This window comes from Aptenodytes forsteri, unplaced genomic scaffold (genome assembly GCF_000699145.1).
Source record: "Aptenodytes forsteri isolate BGI_AS27 unplaced genomic scaffold, ASM69914v1 Scaffold227, whole genome shotgun sequence".
Taxonomy (NCBI): domain Eukaryota; kingdom Metazoa; phylum Chordata; class Aves; order Sphenisciformes; family Spheniscidae; genus Aptenodytes; species Aptenodytes forsteri.
The window spans coordinates 4,036,018-4,042,993 of NW_008795365.1; positions in this window are offsets into that span (position 1 = coordinate 4,036,018).

Consider the following 6,976-nt stretch of genomic DNA (forward strand, 5'->3'; position numbering starts at 1 on the left):
CGGACTCGACCAGAGCCACCGCCATCCTCCTCGCCCCTTCGCCAAGCATCCCACCCCTCCTCAGCTCTGGCAGCGGCCCTCGAGTGGTGGCATCCTGAGAGACTCCAGAACCTTCGTGCTGCCAGGAGCGTCTCCTTCACACTCCCTGCCTCCAGCGATTCGCCTTTGGGCAGAATCGGGGTCACCCGTGAGACCAAACAGCCACCTGCTCCATTGCCCACTGCGCTGCCGGCTCTCTTCATTGTACCAGGGCAGAATTTCAGCACCTGACTGACATGAACTGCACCTCAGGAGAGGGACGCTCGCCTGACTCTGCACAGGGAGGAAAGGCCCAACATCCACCACCCCACAAACGTGCCCTAAGCAGGTCCTTCCACATCAAACCTGGTTGAAATCTCATCCTAGTCTCAAAAAGTGACCCTAAACCCTAATCCAACATCCTGGTGATCTCAGAAACCAACTAATGAACCCAGTCATTAATATACCCAAAAATAAACTTTCTCTGAAGGAACGTTAAAACCTAATGAAATACACTATAGGTACGCAACACAACAGTGGGAACTAAATCTCTTTTCAAGTCCTCACTTTGGAGATACCAGAAATGAGTGTCCTTTCATGAGTACACAAACTTCCATATTGATGTAATAACAGTTTCTTTGCCCTGTTCTTATAAGGAAGAATGTCGCAAATCATCATTTCGATCCAGGTCTGAAATCTTAAAAACGTCCAGTTGAATTTGTACAAGACAATTTACTATTCCCCGATTTCACTTCAGATACCAGGAAGGGAGAAGAAATGCTTAAACCCCCAAAACATGTTAATTAAATCAAATTTTTTTCAGTCTTCATTTTGCCAAGTTAAACAAACCTGATTTTTAAAATTTCCTCTCATGGAATGCTGGTTTTTTGTGGTTTGATTTTTTTTTTTAATAGTTATTATTTCTCTAGTCACCTTACCATCCCTTTTCTGCACCTCTTCTTGTTAAGGTACATGCATTTATTTCCAATTTATTTCCGCTGGCTGAGCTGTTACAAGTGCCTTACAACGATACTAGCACTTTTCTAGAATGCATTAGACTTGTTCACAGTCCTATCAGATTGGCAGTGCAACTGATGGACTGTATAGAATAACAAAAGTTTTGTTCTTAACTGCTGAATGCACAATTTAATCTCATTCCTATTATTCCGGTCCACAAGATTATCATACACAGAGAACTGAACAATCCACTCTTCAGAGGTGAGAAAACATGCAATTTTGTGTCCCTATCAGCATGTGATGAAACCACAGCAGAAAGAGACAAGAATTCCCATTTCAAAATAGCCTTGCGTAGTCTTTCTTGTTTAAGCAGATCTTTATTCATCAGAGTTAGCATGTATCACTATCATCTCTTCCTTAAACAAGTTTTCTAAGGCTCTGTTTCACCTGCTGTGCTTAAACCTAGGTAGCACATCCCCCCTATTATTTTAATAACAGCGGCAACAACAAAAAAGCCAGTCTGCTATGGTTTCATCACAGATCATTGATCCTGCATTTTATTCTACTTTGTGTGCTTTCATCTTGAATAATTTTGTCGTTGACCTTGTTGCAAGAACTAGATGAATGTGTACACAAAATTGCATGTTTTGTCAACGCTGAAGAAGAGAGGGGATTGTTCAGTTCTCTGTCTATGATAATCTTGTGGACCGGAATAATAGGAATGAGATTAAATTGTGCATTCAGCAGTTAAGAACAAAACTTCTGCTATTTTATAACAGTTCATCACTTGCACTGTCAATCTGATATGACCATGAACAAGCATGTATGTGTTTTAGAGTACTCTTCCTATAAGAACCATTTCAAGACCTTGCACACTGAAGTGTAGAAATCCAAATTGTTCAAGTCACCTCTTCCCCCCCCCCCCCTTCCCTCAACTCCGTTATTCAACAAGTTTGCTTTTCTCCAGAGACTATAGTCCCCAAATGTCAGGAAGACTTCCTATTGCATTGTTAATTATATACACCCCTTCTTTCAATATTCTGGAACAGAGATGACGCAGGTCTCCCAGAGCTGTGTGCTCTTCTACCATCTCTGATTTTATGTTACTCTAAACACATCCAAAATAGGCAAAATATTTCCTTAGAAGCTGGACCACAGCTAGAGTCTCCTTAATCTACAGTGTTGTATTACAGAGTGCGCTTACATTTCCCCTATGTTCTTTTAACATATGTGACCAAACGTATTTTTTTTGGTCTTTATTACACACAGCCCAATGAATTTTGGTCAGACTCACTGTTTTTGTGCTTTCTGATCTCCAACATATGGAGTTCTCTTGGCTCATGTGTTCCTCTACCTGGTCATAATTAATTCATTTAACATCCTCGCTGAGGTATTCAGGAGGGTACTTCAGTAGCTTTCCACATTAGCCTCTTTGTTTCTCTCTCTTTTTTTTTTTTTTTTTTTTTTTTTTTTTTTTTTTGGGGGGGGGGTGTTTGTGGGGTGTTTCTAATTTCAAATTTAAGTCATCTTCCTTTTTGTATTCTCTCTGCTTCTTTTCCCCAGGGGTGTTGGAAGAATAAAAATGTGCATCCCATAGTTATTCCATCAGTCTGCAAACTTGTCCAAGATTTAAGGAAAATTATCTGTTTTAACCTCCTTGCTGCAAATCTACCCCAGATGTTAAAGAAAACGGTACTGCTGGTTACTCATGAAATGGCAGTCTTCCTCTGAGCCAATACTAAATCAAACATCCTGTAAAGTGTTATAAAGTATTGTGCCATGGAGTAAGGGTGTGGGGAGGCACAAATCTTCAGACAAAATGTGCAACTGAATCCCAATAATTATAAAATAATAGAAAAAGAGCCTTCTGTAACTTCTTACAGGCAAAACAGTATTACCACTAGCATCTTTGCCAAATTCCACCATGCAAATTTACATTCCGTCTAACTGGCTTCCCCTTGCAGTTTTAGTTGGATTCGTTCGTTCTTCCTTTCTCTGGCAGCACTCTGATTTCCTTGCTCTGTTCACCTCCTCTTTAAGAAGTCCTGAAGTAATCTTTGTGCACATTATTATCATAACGATATTTAATACGTTCATAGACATAGGTATGAGCGATGTGCTGCAAAGGCAAATACAAAACTAACAATCTCTATGGTCTAAATGAAATTACAACAGGACAAATAATTGATGAAATGAAATACACAGCATCAGCTTGAAACTCACCAGCTTTTCCCCGAACATACAAAGATGTACTTCTGTTAGGAACTCTTTATCGGTCCCTCCCTCTGCACATTAAAAGGTCTGGCATGCCTACAGTCACTACTGGTTATGGTTACAGAATTATAAAATTTGCATCACTGACAAGAAGAAATTATGATTTCTTAGAGATGAGATTTTATTTCACCAGTTCTTTCTCCCCCTGTGAGGCTGGGAAGGGTGTTAAGAAGGCTCTGCCACGCTTCCAAATACCTTTCTCCACTATGCCTTATTGCAAAATGAACTTCTCATTCAGGAACACAAATTCAGTGCCAATTCCTACACTGACTACTCACATTGCACTTGCAATGTAGCACCTGATTGTCTTCGCTCTCTCTTCCTCCAACATTTCTCCATTCTGCATGTAATAGCCCACCCTGCTCACTTGCAAATGCATGTTCTTGGCTAGCATGACTGCAACTAGACTACTGGTTTTATTGCTATTACAAGCAGTCCAAGGAAAAACCCCAAGATATTCCTTAAATTACATTAGCAATTTTGGCTGACATAACACAGATCGAAGTTCAGCATCCATGCTGCAAACACTTCCTGCCTGTCCCCCAGCCCCCAGGAATCAGCACTGCAGCGCTTCCCCTTTTGTGGCTACGATCCAGACCCATTGCCTCCCAACGCACAGGAGAAATGAGGGGTCTCTTCCATCGCAACCTACAACAGCTGACCAGAGCAACAAACAAGTGTCCATTTGTGCTGAGAGTTAAATCCTACCTGCGTATCAGGTTTAGCCAAGTTACAGAACAACTACAGTCCCTGCCACAGTACATACTGAAACTATAGTGGCGACTGAATGACCACTTGCCCTTTATTTTAGAGGACACCCCTCAATTCATTTCAGTTCTCACACAAGCAGAGAAGACTGAACCAATCTCTTCTTTGCAGCACAACACTAAGGAAGCTAACTGCCGATTACAACCTTATTTTCAGTAAAGAGCACTTGCCTTTTAATAAGAACAGTCTCAGCACTTTAGACAAAATATTCCTTCTGCCTCATCTTAAAAGATAATTGGACACCTGAAATAAAAACAACAAGGAAGCATATTCACAGCTGAAAGTCTGCCCGTTTAAATGCAACACGAGCCCAGGCCTCAGGTTTTGCATTCCTAACTCGGGCAAGGAAACAGCACAAAAGAAGCAAATCTCCCCAAAGGCTCATTAACAACTATACAAACACGTTGGTAGGGGCATTCGAAGGTTTTACTGCAAAGGCCAGGGCAGAGCAGCAAGTCAGCTCCCTGGCTAGGTCTGGAGACAAAAGCCTTACCACAGCTTTCTAGGTTCAGCAACCTACAAAGAGGGGACGACTCCAACAGCTGAGCAGATTCACTGTACTCGTGCTGGTGGGGAGCCATAAGGTTGTCAGAGCTGTTAGAGCTGCCTGAGGAACCTGGAAAAAGAGATTTGCTCTTTGAGCTTTGGCTGAGACCTACAAAAGAGTACCTGAAGAAAGAGGAGGAAAAATTCATCTTAAACAACTGTGGTTTATATTTGTGTAACATTTTTACAAACAAGGGAGCTGCGGTTTCTTCACAAAACCTTATAGCAGTGACTTCAACATTTTCTTGTTGGTATGAACTGAGCTATGACTGCATATTAGTGAGAAATGACATCAACCATTACAGGAAAGTTTTCTACTGCTTATGCACAAGTTTTTTAATTGTTCATGAACTGCCTGGTATAAAATGGCATATAAAGGGGACAGATAAAAAAAATATTTTCTTATAAAAGTAATTATCTTTTCTGTAAATGTTCACATTTCTTAGAAAATAAAAATAAAATTACTATATGGGCAAAACCCCCAAACATTATTCATATAGACTACTGGTTGTAAAAGCAAGTTTAATGTTCTCCAAGACTGATTTGTTGTCAAAATTATAAACCTGGAAGGGCAAGTCACTTGCCAGTAAAATACTAATTTTTTTCTTTCAAGTAAGAAAGTATTTAAAAGCTTGGCTTAAAGAGTATGTTTTTCTCCATGGCCACCAATGACTCATGATATCAAACTATTTCTCATGTAGTTCATTATGGCACAGCTGAAAAGGAAATCATTAATTGCCTCCTCCTGATTATTTTCAATACAGTAATGAAACCATAGCAAGTATATTAGTAAACAGAAGAAGTACAATACAATTTGGCACTTGACTTTGACAAGGCACCCTCATTCCCAGCTACTTTTTGCTTACGGAAAGGCTTGATCGGCTGCAATTTCTAAGTTCTGTAAGAGTTGACAAAGACAGGAGCAAAGGACTGACACTTTCAAGCGACTAAATACAAGCCTCCTTCCCCCCACCCCAGTGTGCTAAAGATTTATTAGGCTGGTATGAAATTAGCACAATCTTACACACCAAAAAGTGAATACCTTAGTTCACAAGGTGAAGCATACATTGGGGCAAGGAATGAATGATGAATGCAACTCAGTTTACAACTTGAACATTAAGAGTAAAGACGTAATCTTTCATGCACGCAAGTGTTTTTCCCTGCATCTCCAACAGCATTGGTGCTCAGAGGTCTCTGTCTCAACATCCCTATGCTGAGTGCTTCACAAGCAGGTGAAAACCACAATTGGTGGAAGTGAGACAGTGGGTAAAATTGTCCATAGGAACATAACATTGCAGCAAAACATATCAAAACACATTTTCAGTTCCAGGATGACACTTATGGCCAAGATGAAGAGGAAGACCAAGCCCATGATAAATCTGATAATCGGGATTCAAGACTGAGATATAGGAAAACCTAAGTGTTTCCAATTCGGACCAAACCTGTGGTATGAACAGGGAAGCCTGTTTCCTGCGGTCCACCTAAGCGTCTTAAATATGAGGCTATCATTTGTCACGCAAGAAGTTTCTGTTTCTCTGGTATGTATGTATGTGCATGCATGTTGTGTTTGCATGCTTACTCTCCAACATGCCCACAAAAGCAAGACTTTGTCTTCCTATAATGCAAAATTGTTTAGTGATTTACATGTCCCATTTTTCCAGGCAGCTGAAGCAGATGGGAGTGAAAATGACAGAGAAAAGATTCTGCTAAGATTCAATGTTATATGATCAACCCATCCAGAAACACAGTAATACAACATTGCAAAAGGCTGGCAAACTAACTTAGAAAGGGCTTGTTAAAAAGCATGTTGGATCATATTGTGTATTGTTGCTTTATACCACAAAATAAACACCTTTATGCTAGTACACCCTACATTTACAAAGCTTATGCTAATGCTGCAAAATATTGTGCCATAGAATTAAAATGAAAGAAGAATCTATAAATAAGTAAAAAGGCAAGCAAAAAACCCTGAACTCCAAACAAAAAAAAAGTTACAGTCATAACTGATGCAGCTGCATGGTGAAAATTAGCATACAGAATATGAAAAGCAGTAAAATATTTGTTTCTAGCACCAGCTAATAGGGGTCTAGAAGGGACATTGGGAATTTTTCTGTCCAAAAGTTGGTATTTTTATCTAATTGCTTTCCCAATTAGGCCCATGTTTAGAAAAGAATTCTATGTTCCAGCAGCAACCCCAGTGTGATACATCATTATATCATGTTGCAAGAAGCAAAGATGTTCCACCAGCGCTTTTTTCACCCCCCTCAGTGGCAGTTAAGCATTAATTTGTTCGCTGAACACTAGTGTTTATTTTTAGCACACAGAAATAAAATTGAGAAATAATTCGTGTAACTCTTGCCTTCAGGATCACTTACTTCTTTTGGCCAGAAGGGGAAGCTAGTGCTATGTGTTT